We start from the raw sequence: 17,111 nt of genomic DNA, 5'->3' as shown, positions 1-17,111 counted from the left end.
ATATACATATACATATATACATATATACACATATATACATATACATATATACACATATATACATATATACATATACATATACATATATACACATATACACATATATACCTATATACATATATATATACATATACATATATACATATATATACATATACATATATACATATATACATATACATATATACATATACATATATACATATATACACGCATATGTGTATATATGTGTATATATACACATATATACACCTATACATGTATGTGTGTGTGTGTATATATATATATATATATATATATATATATATGAAAAAGAAAGAGCTTGCCTTGGCAGAAGTGTTTAAAGAAACATGAGTAGTTAATGCCCTCACTGTGATTTGACTTCCATCTTCCTTTTTTTAAGCACATTTTTCATTTTTTCCCCCTTTAAACCTGCCATTTAGCGCTGAAAAGTATTTTTCAAGAAATGGAGCGATGCTTTCTATCCCATTTAAGTAATGCACAGAAGGAAATGCACCGTGGTAAAAACAATTTATACGAGAAATGATAATGTTTTGCTAAAGATAACCAGGAAGTGAGGAGGAGAAAAAACCCCTCAAATAGCAGAGAGAGGCCAGATGGTCTTTTTTTTTTTTTTTAATGCAGTCCCTAAGCAGGAAATTTTGTTTGATTAAGAAGACACTGGTCTTGATTTTCATTCAGCAGTTTTGAGGAACTTTTTTTAATGGACACACACACACACACACACCACAAGCCATTTTCATTCAGCCAAATTATCATTTGTGCTATTGTAAGCAAGATTCTGCTGATGAAAATGTGAAGTCTTAATGATAAAGAAGAAAATGAGTTCCCAAGTCTCAGTTATGAAAGAACTTGGAATTTACCCACTACCCTAAAGACCCTCGATCATTACCATATCCATCATATTGTTGTAAGGTCTGTTGTTTTGTTTTGTTTTCTTTTGATAGCCTGGAATGGAAGAAAGACTGTGTACCACAGTGGCTAACTAGGGTTTTGTGAGATACAGGGTAGACCCGGGGGAAAAAATAGAGGTTTTGGAGTTCAACACCCCAGGGGGCTAATGTGCATAAAGCGACTGCTCCAAAGGACCTGAGTTTAATCCTTGGAGCTGCCAGTCAGGATCAGGATGAAGAAGCACCCATGCAAAGAATTGCTTCTGGATGCTGATAGGCAGGGAGATGAAGCGGGGGAGGTGGGAAGGGAGAACAGAGCACCCCTCTTTGGACTGTGATGTTTTGGCAGTCGGTGCTTGGAGGAGGGTAGCTGGCAGTGGCTCTGGCACAACAAAGCTCCCTTCGGTGAAGTCACCAGCATCCTTGCCATCGTCTGGCACCCTTTGCCCAGCACCCCAGGAGTGTGCAATTTCCCAGTCTGTATTCTAAGGATGAAAATGACTAAAGTTGTGAAACTAAGTATTTGCATGTGTTTCAAAGAGAAAGAGTCACTTGGAGTTTGGAATGGAAAGAATAGATTTAGACAACTGGCAGAATTGTTTGGAACTATGCCCTGAATCAAGAGACCCCGTTGACTTATATAAGGACAAGCTAACGGAGCTACGTAAAAGAGACAACTGACATATCTTTACCATGAAGGTGACAAATCAGGCATTCAGATTTGTTTTTTCAAAAATGAAATGTGTTCTCATATAGTTATGTGATACTTTCTCCAATTAGAATTCATATTTATAGTAAAAATAAGTATAACTTCACTTTAATATAGCTTAGCCACCTTGAAAGCTCACTGTTCTTAAAGCTAGATTTTTTTTGTAAGTGAATTTTTAAGCCCTAGATTGCATCTTAAGTACTGAGTTCTTTTAATTTTGCCTTTTTTTAATGTTTAAAAGCCAGCTTCTTGTCTAATTTGATTCAATGGATAAAATGTACAGGATGAAACTCACACTTAAAATGCATTTCAATGAGAATTAAATTGTTTAAAATGAAACTTTTTTCCTTTAAATTTTAAATAAACAAACAAGATGCAAAGCAAAATAACAACAAAAAGCTCTTCACTCCCGAAGGTCATACCTTTTGATATTAACTCCAAACTCATGCCTTGTATTCGTGTTTTACAAATTACATTTATAATTTATCTCAAAGATAACAAAGAAGCATACTTTGATAATATAAGAAGAATCTCTCAGACTTTAGCCTGCCTTGAGAATATGTTTTAAAAGCCATTAGGAGCTTCATAGCATTTATGGGATTTGTTCTTATATAGAGTACTTTTTTTTTTTTTTTTTTACATATATTTTGGGCAGAATTCTCAAGTCTCCAAATAAACAGTTTAAATCTAAATCTTGGTTTTTAGGCCAAAAAGTCTTTGGGTTGAGAATAACTCACCCTCAGAAGACTACTTGCTTTATAACCCTCCCCTGGAACGCTGCGACCCTGTCCTCCCACAAGCCTTATTTGCTTCACTGTGGAAGAGTGGCACAGGGCACCCACCACCCAGACTTCCCAAGCTCTTCTCTTGGTCTCTGCTGTAGCTACAATAGCAACTTTATTCTCCTACAACTGAGAGAAGAGAGACAGAACCTCTCATATTGTTTTATACTCAGAAAAGGAAAGAAGCAAAACTAAAGGCAGGTAGCCCGGTGCCTAGGAACCAGACCCAAAACCAAGGAACCAGACCTGAAACCAGGCCTGGGCCTGCCTGACCTAAGCCTGGTAGTTAAAATTCCACCCCTGACCTAGCAACTGATGTTATCTATAGATTATAGAAAGACATTGTAAAACTTCCCAGTCTGTTCTGTTTCACTCTAACCACCAGTGTGTGCAGCCCCTGTCACGTACCCCCTGCTTGCTCAATCGATCACGACCCTCTCACGCAGACCCCCCTTAGAGTTGTGAGCCCTTAAAAGGGACAGGAATTGCTCACTCGGGGAGCTTGGCTCTTGAGACAGGAGTCTTGCCGATGCCCCCAGCTGAATAAACCCCTTCCTTCTTTAATTCGGTGTCTGAGGACTTTTGTCTGTGACTCGTCTTGCTACATTTCTTGGTTCTCTGACCGGGAAGCGAGGTGATTAACAGACGGTCGAGGCAGCTCCTTAGGCGGCTTTAGCCTGCCCTGTGGAACATCCCTGCGGGGGACTCCAACCAGCCGGAGCGACGCGGATCCTGAGAGCGCTCCCAGGTAGGCATTTGCCCCAGTGGGACGCCTCGCCAGAGCCGTGTGTGGCAGACCCCCGTGGAGGATCAACGCAGTGGCTGAACACTGGGAAGGAACTGGCACTTGGAGTCCAGACATCTAAGCTTGGTAAGACTAGTGTTTGGAACTTGCCCACTCCATTTGAGTGATCACCCACGGCGTGCCTTTATCAGCACTTTGGTGTTGGTTTTGGTTTTGACTTGGTTTGAATTGCTTGATAGGTCTGGTCTTGGGAACTTGCCTACTCCATTTGAGTGGAAGCATGGCCTGATCACCCATGGTGTGCCAGTACCAGCACTTTGGTTTTTGTTTTTGACTTGACTTGGATTGCTTGATACTTGGATTGCTTGGATTGCTTAGTTTTGGTTTTGACCTGGCTTGGATTTCTGGATACTCTAATTTTGGTTTTGATTCTGGTTTGGTGTAAACTGCAAAAGTGTATGTGTGTCCTCTTTACCTGTTCTGTGTTTTGTGGTGTGCGTGTGGTATGAGCGTGGTGTTTTGTCTCGAAGAAGCATGCGTCAGGCACAAATAAGCCCACCCTACTAGGAACTATGTTGAAAAATTTCAAGAAAGGATTTAAGGAAGACTATGGAGTACTGTGACACCAGGAGAACTTAAAACTTTGTGTGAAATAGACTGGCCAGCATTAGAGGTGACTTGGCCATCAGAAGGAAGCCTAGACAGGTCCCTTGTTTCAAAGGTATGGTACAAGGTAGCCTGTAAGCCAAGGCACCCAGACCAGTTTCCGTACAGAGACAGTTACAGCTGGTTTTAGATCCCCTTCCCCCCTATAGTAGTTAAGAGAACAGCAGCATAAGTGGCTGGCAGAGGCAAGGAAAGACCAGCAGACAGAAAGAGAGAGGCAGAAAGAGAGGAAGAGACAGAGGCAAAAGGAAAGTCAGAGAGAGAGAGAGAAAGACAGAAAGTCAAAGAGAGAAAGAAAAAGAGAAAGAGAGAAATTATACAAGTAGTTAAAAAAAAACAGTATACCCTGTTCCTTTAAAAGCCAAGGTAAATTTAAAACCTATAATTAATAATTAAAGGTATTCTCAGTAACCCTGTAACACTCTAATACCACTTTGTTGTCAGTGTAAACAAGGGAGTATCCCGAAAGCACTGAGGCCTTCCTATCAAAAATCCTTAACCCAGTAACCGGCGAATGGCCCAGATGCATTCAATCTGTAGCGGCAGCTGCTTTGCTAACGGGGAAAAAAAAAAATTTATGCAAAAAATGTTGTATAATTTGAAAGTACTGAGTACTATTGAAGAAACAGTTTATGTGCAAGGTGTATAAGAAAAGTACAATATACTTTTGGTAAAAGGATTATAAGGAGGCATAAGAATGTGGATTTTTACCTACATTAAAAGGTTAAAAAAATTATTGTTTTGAAAGTTTAAGCAAGTTTTGAAACGTTAATTGTAAAGAAAATTCTGTGTGTAAACATATTAGCTAAAGTTAAAAAGGTATCATCCAGTTTTTCTGTGAACTGGACATTAAAATAAAAATGCAGCAGGTTTTTCTTAAGGCACCAACCTGCTCTTTAACAAAAATTATAAAAGGTTAAAGAGAGTCTATAAAATCTTGCTTATGGTCAAACATTAAAAATTAGATAAATGTGTCTACAAGGTTTTATTAAAATTAAGTTTAACATTAATAACACACTAATATAAAGGTAAAATTTAGCTTATCTAGTATAAAAATCATGCAGAAAGCATTGTTAAATGTAAAATGGTATTTGGCTTTCTTTTGGTCTAAAACTAATAAAAATAGGTGCTAAAGGAAACATTCATTTTACTAGAATATTATAAAAGTTAAAAACTTAAAACAAACTTTGGCAATTAAGACAGCATACCAAGATGCAAATGCCTGGTTGGAATGGATCAAATATTCCATCTGCACGTTAAACAAAAGCAATTGTTATGCTTGTGCACATGGCAGGCCAGCGGCCCTGATTGTCCCCCTTCCACTAAGGTGGTCCTCCAGTCCACCAGGCGTGGGCTGCATGGTAGCTCTTTTCCAGGATTCTACAGTCTGGAGTAATAAGTCATGCCAAGCTCTCTCTGCTATATCCCAAAGTCCGGCACCCTGCGGGTCAGCCCCCGAGGGCCGTCCAGCCTCCATCTCCCAACATTAAGTTCACTTCGTTGTCTCTCACGACAGGGAGGAAACTTAGCATTCCTTGGAGACCTGAAGGGATGCGATGAGCTTAAGAATTTTCAAGAGCTTATCAATCAGTCAGCCCTTGTTCATCCTCAAGCAGATGTGTGGTGGTATCGTGGTGGACCTTTACTGGGCACTCTGCCGAATAACTGGAGTGGCACTTATACTTTAGTCCAATTGGCTATCCCTTTCACCCTGGCATTTCATCAACCAGCAGGATAAAAAATGAGACATTGTAAAGCGAGAGAAGCCCCTTATAGATCTTTCGACTCTCGTGTCCATTTAGACGCAACTGGAGTCCCATGAGGAATACCAGATCAATGTAAAGCTTGAAATCAAATAGTTACAGGATTTAAGTCAATATTTTGGTAGATGACAGTTAATAAAAATGTAGATTAGTAAACTACGTCTATTGCAACCAACAGCAGCAAGCTTTTCATGAGTTAAAAGAAAAACTCATGTCGGCCCCAGCCCTGGGGCTACCTGACCTAACAAAACCCTTTACACCCTATGTGTCAGAAAAAGAAAACAATGGCAGTTAGAGTTTTAACCTAGACTGTAAGGCCCTGGCCAAGGCCAGTGGCTTATCTCTCAAAACAACTAGACGGGGTTTCCAAAGGCTGGCCCCCATGTCTAAGGGCCCTAGCAGCAACAGCCCTGTTAGCACAAAAAGCAGATAAGCTAACTCTTAGGCAAAACCTAAACATAAAGTCCCCCCATGCTGTGGTGACTTTAATAAATACCAAAGGACATCATTAGCTAATGAATGGTAGACTAACTAGATACCAAAGCTTGCTCTGTGAAAATCCCCGCATAACAATTGAAGTTTGCAACACCCTAAACCCAGCCACCTTACTCCTGGTATCAGAGAGCCCAGTTAAACATAACTGTGTAGAGGTATTAGACTCAGTTTATTCTAGTGGGCCCAACCTCCAAGACCATCCTTAAACATCAGTAGACTGAGAGCTGTACGTGGATAGGAGCAGCTTCGCCAACCCTTACAAAGTGACTCTGAAGAAGACGACAAGCCCTGCTTCAGTCACACCCAGCAGCTAACTGGTCCACGCATGGCCAAAACATGAGGAAACTCATCGCAGAACTCATTTTCCTTAAAATTTGGACTTGTACAGTAAGGACTTCAACTGACCTTCCTCAGACTGAGGGCTGTTCCCAGTGTATACATCAAGTCACTGAAGTAGGACAAAAGGTTGCTACAGTCCTATTATTTTACAGTTATTATAAGTGTACTGGAACTCTAAAAAAAACTTGTTTGTATAATGTTACTCTATACAAGGTATGTAGCCCAGGAAATGACCAACCTGATGTGTGTTATGACCCATCTGAGCCTCCCATGACCACAGTTTTTAAAATAAGATTAAGGACTGAAGACTGGTGGAGGCTCATAAACGATACGAGTAAAGTGTTAGCCAAAACAAAACAAAACAAAAAAAGAAGTGCCCAAACAAGTCACCTTGAAATTCGATGCCCGTGCTGTCATTAATAATAATAACTTAAAAATAGGATGTGGTTCTCTTAAGAAAGAGGCTATATGGCAGAAAATAAGTACATTTATCATAAATTAAGACTGTGTAAAAATAAATGTGCATACTGGTTTTGTGTCATTTAGGCTACTTGGATAAAAAAAAAAATGAAAAAATCCTGTCCACCTTAAGCAAGGGAAAAGTGGCCGTTCCTGTACCAGTGGTCAGTGTAACCCCTTGGAACTAGTAATAACCAACCCCCTTAATCCTCGCTAGAAAAAAGAGGAACATGTAACCCTAAAAATTGATGGAGCTGCACTGGATCTTCAAATAAATATCGTGGTTTGAGGAAAAGTTTATAAACGGTCTCCTGAGCCAGTATTTCTTTTTTTTTCTTTTTTTTTTTTTGAGTCAGAGTCTGGCTCTGTCCCCCAGGCTGGAGTGCAGTGGCACCATCTCGGCTCACTGCAAGCTCCGCCTCCCGGGTTCACACCATTCTCCTGCCTCAGCCTCCCGAGTAGCTGGGACTACAGGCGCCCGCCACCACGCCCTGCTAATTTTTTTGTATTTTTAGTAGAGACAGGGTTTCACTATGTTGGCCAGGATGGTCTTGAACTCCTGACCTTGTGATCCGCCCACCTCGGCCTCCCAAAGTGCTAGGATTACAGGCTTGAGCCGCCGCGCCCGGCCTGAGCCAGTATTTCAAACCTTCTATGATGAACTGAATGGGCCAGTACCAGAAATTCCAGGAAAAACAGGAAATTTGTTTTTGCAATTAGCCGAGCATATAGCCCAGTCTCTCAGTGTCACTTCATGTTATGTATCAGCACAAGTGTACTATATGAATCATTATCAATCTATTGCACAGGAAGACATAAGTAGCAAAAATAAGAGTGAGAACTCCCACTAATAAAAAGTGAGAGTCTCAAAGGGGGGAAATGAGAGAAGAGAGACAGACCCTCTCATATTGTTTTATATTGTTTATACTCAGAAAAGGAAAGAGAAGCAAAACTAAAGGCAGGTAGCCCGGTGCCTAGGAACCAGACCCGAAACCAAGGAACCAGACCTGAAACCAGGCCTGGGCCTGCCTGACCTAAGCCTGGTAGTAAAAATTCCACCCCTGACCTAGCAACTGATGTTATCTATAGATTATAGGAAGACATTGTAAAACTTCCCAGTCTGTTTTGTACATACAGCCCCTGTCATGTACCCCCTGCTTGCTCAATCGATCACAACCCTCTCATGCGGACCCCCCTTAGAGTTATGAGCCCTTAGAAGGGATGGGAATTGCCCATTCACAGAGCTCGGCTCTTGAGACAGGAGTCTTGCCGATGCCCCCAGCCGAATAAACCCCTTCCTTCTTTAACTCGGTGTCTGAGGAGTTTTGTCTGTGGCTCGTCCTGCTACACAATTGCCTCTGCGATTATTTTCCTTCTAACCCTTTCTTAAAGTGATGGGCTCTAAAAATCATGATCCAGCTGCTGTTGCAATTTTACCTAGCCAGTGAATGTATTTATTTTGAGATGCTTTTTGATACTATTGTCATTGTCAAATGACATTATGACATGTCAAAAAACATTGCCTGTCAGCCAATGGGATCTAGTCTTACCTCATCTTTGGTGCTCACTGGTCATAAAGCTGTAGTCACATGTGTTTATTTCCCCCAGCACTCTTCCCTCATTTTCTTCCTTTCCTTCCTGAAATTTCCTCTTCTAGTGGTGCAAAAGCTGGTGAGTAAGTACTGACAAAACCAATGCCTCTTCCAATGTCTCTATTCATTTCCTTCCTGTCCATCCCTATAACCTTAACTGTACATCCATGGTTATTTTCAACTTTGAGTTAACATCCTAGAATCAAACACTTAAGATATTCAGGTAATTCTGAATACCATATGCTATGGTTTGAATGTGTCTCCCAAAATTCATTTGTTGGAAACTTAATCCCCAATGCAGCAGTACTGGGATGTGGGGCTTAATGATAAAGCCCTTATGAATGGATTAATGCCGCTATTAAAAGGGTTTGTGGAAGTGGGTTCTTCCTCTCCTGCTCTTTTGCCATGTGAGGACATAGCATTCCTCCCTTCCAGAGGACACAGCCTTCAAGGTGCCATCTTGGAAACAAAGAGACCAGGCCCTAACCTGCTCTCTGTTCTTTTTTTTTTTTTTTAGATGGAGTCTCAGTCTGTCGCCCAGGCTGGAGTGCAGTGGCGCGCTCTCTGCTCACTGCAATCTCTGCCATCTGGGTTCAAGCAATTCTCCTGCCTCAGCCTCCCCAGTAGCTGGGATTACAGGCATCTGCCACCACGCCCAGCTAATTTTTGTATTTTTAATAGAGACGGGGTTTCACCATCTTGGCGAGGCTGGTCTTGAACTCCTAATGTCGTGATCCACCTGCCTCAGCCTCCCAAAGTTCTGGGATTACAGGCATGAGCCACCGTGCCCGGCCTAAATCGCTGTTCTTTATAAATTACTTAGTCTCAAGAATTCTGTTATAGCAGCACAAAATGGACTAAAACATCATGGTTCCTGCTTTTTTGGCTCACTAAGTTTTCATGGCTTTTCTCTTTCAAAATTTTATTGCTAAAATAAATAAAGATGTCACTACTTTACAATAATTCATCACATTGCATTTTCCTGTAAGAAATAGTAAAAGTTGGATTTTTATGCCCTTGAAAAAGAACTCTATCCTTGAGGCAATCTGAAACTAAACATTTAACAACTTGAAAAATTAGATCACAACTCTCTGACCAAACACCGGCAAGTTTTATACTGAAATTCAGATACTCTTTGCTTGTTTATTGGCAGGGAAAAAGCCAAAATGTCAAGAAAGCCAGCACGAATATGAGTAGTAATATCACCTTAGCTAACATAGATTTGCACCACCCATCTACCTTCTATCATGTCATCCTTTTTATTTCTTTCATTTTATGTATGAGTCTTTGAAATGTTTGTGTTTTTAAAAACCTTTTATTTTTTTATTTCCTTTATTAAAATGTAAGCTCTGCAAGGGCAGGCCTTTGCGCTCATATTTACCGCCAATTTGCTGCTGCCTAGAGCAGCTCCTGGCACACAGAATGACCTCAAAAAATACCAGTGGAAGGAAAAAGTAATGAAAGAAATGACTCTTCTGGTTTTACTCCAAAAGAAGTAGTTCTAATTTTTTTTAATGCTTAAAGAAAGCCAAATGGAGATACATATAGGATTTCCAATGTCATAAAAGTAACAAAATTAGCTTACTCTTCCAAACTCTTTTATTAATTTCTTTTAATAATAAAAAATTATAGAATGCTTCATGAATTTGTCATCCTTGTGTTGGGGCCATGCTAATCTTCTTTGTATCGTTCCAATTTTAGTCTATGTGCTGCTGAAACAAGCATCAGACTCTTTAAATTAGCTTAGGTTCAGAGTGAAGAGCTGAAGTTGCAGACCAGACCCAAGCTGTTTTGGGACTATGAAGGACATTAAGGGCTCTGTTGATTTGAGCAAAATCTATGGGTGAGGCTTACCTGCTTTCTGCCAATTTTCCTGGTACAACAGCTGATGTCAGAGGGTGGTTGGATAAGGAACTTGGAGCTGTTGGTAAGGAAGTTCTCATCACTTTCTTGCAGGCTCCTTTTACCTCTAGTCTTCTATGATGCAAGGGTCATTCAATGCCAAATGAAATTCTGCCTCTGTGGTAACTGCTAGAAAGTCCAGTGATGATCTGATTTCTAGTAACAACTATTGGCCATATCCCCAGGAGGAGATAGGAGTTGTGTCTATTAGGAAATAATTTTCCATGGATCTATCACCTTTTTGTACCTCTTGTGAGCTGGAGCACTGAATGCTTTTATTCCAGACTATTTCCCAGGATGTTTGTATAGCAAACAGTCTTGGGAGATAGAGGTAGTATCTCGCGCCAGAGGAGAAGGCAGTTTTGTTTGTTGTTCATTATATTAAAGACAACGTCTTCCTCCAGGGCAAAAGTTGGGCAGGCTAACTTGCAGTCCATTATAAAAGATTCAGATTCCCTAAGCTTGGGGTTGCTTAGGTATGATGCAAATCTCCCGAGTGTGCAAACATGGACCTAGGATGCTCCATAGGACTTCGAGGACGAGGGGAACCAACAGAACATGAAACACATAAGCCTTTTTCTTTGATTCAGGTGTCTTCTGCCAGCATTCATGAAAAGAAACTGGCAAATAGCAAAAATCTGAAACATTTCACTGTTCTTGATAGTTTCACATGCTCCATCCATGCCAGGGTCCCTTATTTCCTGCAAAATAAAAAATTCTGACAAAGAATGCATATGGGACAGGGTGACCTTCAGTGGGAAGCAGAAGTGAAGCCCCAAGTTCATGGTGGGAGATCAGTGGTAATGAACAGAGGTATGTCATAGTGTAGGAAATAGATGAAATTGCCAATGTGAAGATAAGTCATTAGTATTAAGAATAAAAATGCTAGTTCATTTCACATTCACACACTGTTTGTTCACATAAGATGCTCTGTGAATGTTATTGAATAAATGGATTTATATCCTTCTTGCTTGCAAAAATGGTATGAAGAGGTTTCCAGTAAAAAACACAGATAATGAATTTATTCAAAGAAGAGTGGGAAGAGGCGATTCAGGACAAGAAGGGAAGAAGGACCCCAACCCCCCATCCCCTACCACCCTGTCCTTCCAGAAGAGTGAGAATTTTGTCAGGCATTTTAAAAGGTTCACCTCACTAATCCTCAAAGGACCCTTAAGATTGCTCTCAGATAAGGAAACTGTGTAGAAGATAGGAAGAGCATCTGTGAGTATAAGATATGTACAGTACCTGGCTCCGATCTGCCTTTGCAAGGAAATGGCAGAGCCAGGATTTGAACTCAGGTTATCTGGCTTCAAGGTACTACATATTTTTGTTTGTTTGTTTGTTTTTTGTTTTGTTTTGTATGACTGAGTTTTTTTACTATATCACCCAGGCTGGAGTGCAGTGGCGCAATCTCGGCTCACTGCAACCTCGGCTCACTGCAACCTCTGCCTCCCAGGTTCAAGTGATTCTCTTGCCTCAGCCTCCCGAGTAGCTGGGATTACGGGCATCCCCCACCATGACCAGCTAATTTTTGTATTTTTACTAGAGATGAGGTTTCACTACGTTGGCCAGGCTGGTCTCGAACTCCTGACCTCAGACGATCCGCCTGCCTCGACCTCCCAATGTGCTGGGATTACAGGCATGAGCCACTGAGCCCGACCTCTACATGTTTTTTTTGTTTTTTTTTTTACGGGACGTCACATCGACAGTGTCAGCCCAAAACTAGACCAAGAACACTTGGGCACACTGAGCTCAGGGCTTAGCCCAAAGTTTTCTGAAAGCATGCCAGAGGGAAAGCTGGATGAAATGCTTTAGTAAAGAAGAAAGCACATCAGCTCATCACTCATCTGACAATAGAAAGGACTGATCAGGAAGGGGGGAAAAGGAGAATAGTGGCAGAACATAGAAAAGAGAAAAAAAAAAGACTGAAATTTTTAATGTAACGCAAAATCAGACGTATTTTTTACTTTTTTGAACCTCTTTAGAGACTACAATAATAATTCTTATGTGATAAGTCCAATAAGCTATGATAATGTTTTATTAAATGTACCATCATACTAGCAGCTTTTGTGGAATTTGCGTCAGAAGAAAAGTTTAAGATATTACCACCATGACTTGGCAAAACTGGTATACTATATTAATGTTAGCCACTTAGTTGCCGTAATTGTTTCTCAACGCAGTACACATTGCATAGTTTTCCTGGGAGTTCTTCAAAGCTCTATTGAAAAGTTATATTTAAAGTGTAAGTTAGAGTGTGCTGTGAATGGAGAGAAAATTGTTTTTCTTTTTGTAAAAAATTCACTTTCCTTGGGGCTATATACTAAGTTAGCTCAGTTATTTGACAGAACCAGTATCTTAGTTTGCAAAGAGAAAAACATAGATCTAGAAATTTCCAGAAGCAGATCACTGGTTGAAGGGGGGGGGGGGTGGTGTGATTGAATGTGATTTGAAAGCAGTTTTAATTTTATGACACTTTACAGTGTGTGTGTGTGTGTGTGTGTATGTGTTTTAATGATAACCTAATTTTATTGTCCCAGACTTAAAGATCTGTGCCACCTGGAGAAACTACAGTTCATCCATTAGCATGTAAATGTGTTAAGAGTATTTTTGCTTGAATTTCTCCGAGAAGGCTCCTGGCTTTGTTCTGTACAGACACACAGTCCCGACACTGTTCTTAATATCCTGTTTTCATTTGTCAGCGCTGTTGTCCTTTTCATTGCCATGTTCCCATCATTCCTCTTCTTTCATGTGGTGCTTTACAATAACATTCAGAACAAAAGAGTCACTCCTCTTTCTGTTGCCTTTAAAAAAAAAAAAGACTTCTTCCCCTGACTGCAGAGCTTCAGTGATCAGGGGAAATGTTTAAAGCATGTTATTCGTAATAGTTAACCAGGAGTTGTGAATAAGGGTTCGTTTTCCTTACTTTTTAAGATCACGAGGTAGCTTCAGGGTATTGTGAGCAAAAGGTTTTTGTGTGTGGCTGACTTTGAAGTTGAGGGAAAAAGCGATTTTCTTTGAGAAAAGGAGCCATCATATTTGAGAGAATTTCCAGTCTGCTCACACAATGGGAATCAGTTACTCTATAAGATCGTCATTACCTCCATGAGTCACGAGACTAGTATTTGTTCTTGTCTTTGAACTTAAGCTTTCCAGTGTTCAGAGAACAATTGTGAAATGTCGCATTGGCCATCATCAATAACTATTTTGCTCCTGGTTGGTAATAATTGGGAAGGGGAGGGTGTGTACTTTCTCTGCCTTCTAGGAGAGTATTATATAAATAAAGTAAGAAAAAGTTTCCCCAAGTGGCAAGCTTTTCTCCAGGGCACAATCTATTATACTTGCTGCAAAAATCCCACTTGACTGGTCTTTCAGAGAATAGATCACTTGTGTCATTTTGCTCATTTCCAGGTGACGTTTTGCAGATATGAGCAGGCAGTTGTTGTTTTTAAATAAACATTATCTACAGGTTTCTGGTTTTGCACTGAGGAAAGAATGTTTCTGTAATGCAGAAGGGATGCTATAACTGAGGGGTTTGTGAAGAGTGAATTCTAACCAGTCTCAAATAATTCTGAAAAGGTGCTTTTGTATATGTATATGTGTACTTGTGTATACGTACACATTATATATAACTACAAAAACTAATTCCATTATGGACATATATGGGACTTTATACAGACATAGTTATATGAATATATATATAGAAATGCCTATCAAACTATAAATACATTTGAGAAAGCATTCAGGGACGGCAGTGTTAAATGCTTTTCATCTGTGGCTGGTTTCACAGACATTAGTAACTTCCATTTCTGCTACCACCACGCTGTTGGTCCGTTCACCAGGAGGGTTGATTTAGACTTGTGCCAGGAGACTAGGTGTGGCCATCTCTCACCCTCTTCCTCTCTGTCCAGTCTGCTATCATTGCCTTCAGAACCAAATTCTTTCATAGACCTGGAAAACGTCGGTCATTTTCAATATAATGTAAAATAGGTTCTGTGTGCCTTTAAAACTAAATGCTTTATTTCTTAAACTGTAAAAGACATGAAATGTCTGAGACATTCAGATAGTGGGAAAATTCATCTGCAAGTTGTCAGATTATGCCCTTTAGAAGATTATAATTTTTTTTGTTGTTTATCATTTTCTCTTGAGGGGTGGAGTAAATATTTCTTTCCTGATGTTTCAACTTCAGATGTTCAGGCTCATTTTCCACTACAGTGCCAAAATAGGGAAAAGTTAGGTCTGTAGAATTTTGACAATTTAAGTGTTGTTTTAACAAAAGCCATGTCTTGATGAAAAGTTCTTTAGAATTCTACTTGATGATCTATGTGTGTCTCTTCTGAGGACAATGAGAACTTCTTAAGGAAGTCATCTATATGTGAAATTGAGTAATCCTTTTATTCATTGTTAAAAGACAAATGAAGTTATAATTTGGAGAGACATAAGCCAAAAAAATCTATGTTTGCATTTTTATGTCCTAACATGTGAAGCATGCTTTGATTTACTGTGAAGTGTTGCAATGGTAATAAAGTAGACGTTGAGACGTGCAGACTGGGCAGCCCGAGGAAGCAGTTCTTGCCTCTGCTTCCCCTTTATCATGAATGTTCCTTAAACACCTTTGGTGGAGTCCAAATGTCTGGATTATGAATTGAATTGTGCAAGATTCTTTTTTTAAACACTTTCCTGATGATTTACTTTACTTGCAGTTTCTTGTCTTGCATAGTGATAAGCAATATCCTTCAAAGAACTGCAGCGCAGGCCTTTTTTTTTTTTTTTTTTTTTTTTTTGCTTTTAGGAAGACTACTTCCCCTTCCTCCTTTAGTCAATCAAATTTTAAAAGATTACTTTCCATTCTCAGTTCACCCTTTCTTTGCCATTCTGGAGACTGAAATTTTGGACACCCATCACAGATTTGCTGTTTTATATATATACCATGTATGTAATATTAAATATATATATACACACATGATGTTTTTATATATGTTTGTACATAATGTATGCATACTGTGTATGTGAAACCTGTGTGTGTGTGTATATATATATATGTATATTTTATACATATATTTTAAATTGTTTATCAGGATGATAGATTGCTATTTAGGTCACTATTTTTGGAAGAAATAAATGACTGTTCTTTGTGTCTGTACTGGAGATTGTTCTTCCTGATGTAACTTTGAAGAAAACTTCTTCCAGATATTATACATTAATTCAGAAGATAAAGGCACAAAATAATGTGTATGTATTTTTTTTAAATGAACAAGCCAGCATCCAGAACATAATGTGATCATGTGCTCAGTAGGATACTGAAAGGCCCCAAAGGCAAATGAGTCTAGTGCCTGTTTCCAGCCCCAGGAGCTGGGCAGGACGGCTCCTGTTGGTGGCATGGAAAGCTAGCATTCAGCCTTCTGCCACAGGATACTGTCTCATTTGGCCAAGCTGCTGCTGGTCCCTGTAAGGAATGAGAGTACAGATCCCGTTGCCAAGTCATCATTTTTTTGGACCAGGCAGTGGGTGTTGAGCTGACCTGAGCTACCTTTCCATTTGGGTTCAGTTGAACATTGAGTAGGCCAGAGGATAGGGAAGTTGTGGCGGGGGCCGTGGAAAAGGCAGTTGATTCTTCAACTCGGGCAACCCTGGCGGAGTGGATGAGGTGGAGCTGGCCTTCCTGGAATTGTTGGACCGATTTTCCTGTTGTGTTTCACTGTTGACGCACTCACAGACACACAGGACCGCTCCAGCACTGCCTGCCACCCACCGTCTGGTCTCGGTGGCCTGTCTATCATTTCGTGGGTCCCCATCCTCTGCCTACGGCGATGTTTCTTCAAAAAGAACTAGTGTGCAGTCCATTGGTGGGTATTCAAGGTGATCTGTTTGTCAGAATCTAGAGAGGTGCTCAAAGAACTATTAAGGACCAATGTACTAGTTCCTGTTTTTAACCTGTTTATCAGTCTTTCAATTGAACAAATTGGATTTCTGAAACTGTTGAGGGGCTTTCTGCACTATTAGGACAGAACAGGACAGGGTGGTTGTTCCTCCAGGAATCTGGGTTGTTCTTTTGCATTGCCATTTGTCTTTGTGCTTGTCTGCTTGTATAAATGAACCTCGAGAAGGAGTGTTTAAGTATTCTGTTAAGTAAATTTGGAAGACTAGGTTTCAATTAAAATAACCAGACAGTGTGACCCAGCTTCCATTTCCCCTTAATTTTGATCATTAAAGCCTTCATATCCCCACAGACATCTGCCATGCTTCGAAGTGATTCTTTTCAGGAATGTTCATTCATTATTAATCAGGTTGCATGGTCAGGCGAGTATGTGATTATTTTAAAGAATGTCCTAGAGATCCAATTACTAAGAATAAGCATGTTATAGGCAGATGTGAAAGTACAGAAAAGATTTGGTTAACAGTCTAATTTGATTTGCATGAATTCCACCAGGTGGGTGTTTGGTGAAATTAAAAGTCTTCCCTGGTTCTCACTTCAGGTATGAGGTAAAAAAATAATAATAACAACAATAATTTCAGCACTTCTTAAAGAAGAAATGTCAAGTTATTCAAAATATCTATTGTATTTATTATTTTAAAACTTGAGGCTAGCATCTCAGTGCTCATCTGCTTGTCACATTTTTTTTTTCAAACAGTCCCTCTGGTCCGCTACAATTTGCTTGGCAGAAATTCTTAGTTGTCTGTTACTGGTTGAGCAAATGAATTGGAGTGTGCTGATATTTGGAGGCTAAATGCAGTGATAGTTCAGAGT

At 39.9% G+C, this 17,111-nt stretch overlaps 1 protein-coding gene and 1 non-coding gene across 5 annotated transcripts in view; one reads left to right on the top strand and one right to left on the bottom strand.

The window, feature by feature from the left end:
• The window catches only part of MID1 (midline 1), a 240,413-nt gene that overhangs the window by 85,052 nt on the left and 138,250 nt on the right, over positions 1 to 17,111 (top strand). Inside the window, exon 1 of one of the 4 annotated variants that reach the window (XM_003261007.3) lies at positions 16,075 to 16,209. The exons of the other annotated variants lie outside the window; for them this stretch is intronic. The gene's annotated coding sequence lies outside the window, so the exon portion shown is untranslated. Of the gene's footprint in view, positions 1 to 16,074; positions 16,210 to 17,111 lie in introns of those variants that run through there. 4 annotated transcript variants of the gene reach the window in all.
• Positions 10,087 to 10,189, bottom strand: LOC115833391. The gene has a single exon (XR_004028828.1). It is a non-coding gene; the product is annotated as a U6 spliceosomal RNA (small nuclear RNA).

Source organism: Nomascus leucogenys, chromosome X, assembly GCF_006542625.1.
Source record: "Nomascus leucogenys isolate Asia chromosome X, Asia_NLE_v1, whole genome shotgun sequence".
In the NCBI taxonomy this organism is placed as follows: Eukaryota; Metazoa; Chordata; class Mammalia; order Primates; family Hylobatidae; genus Nomascus; species Nomascus leucogenys.
The sequence above is the reverse complement of the archived record's forward strand: the minus strand, read 5'-3'. Positions and strand labels throughout refer to the sequence as shown.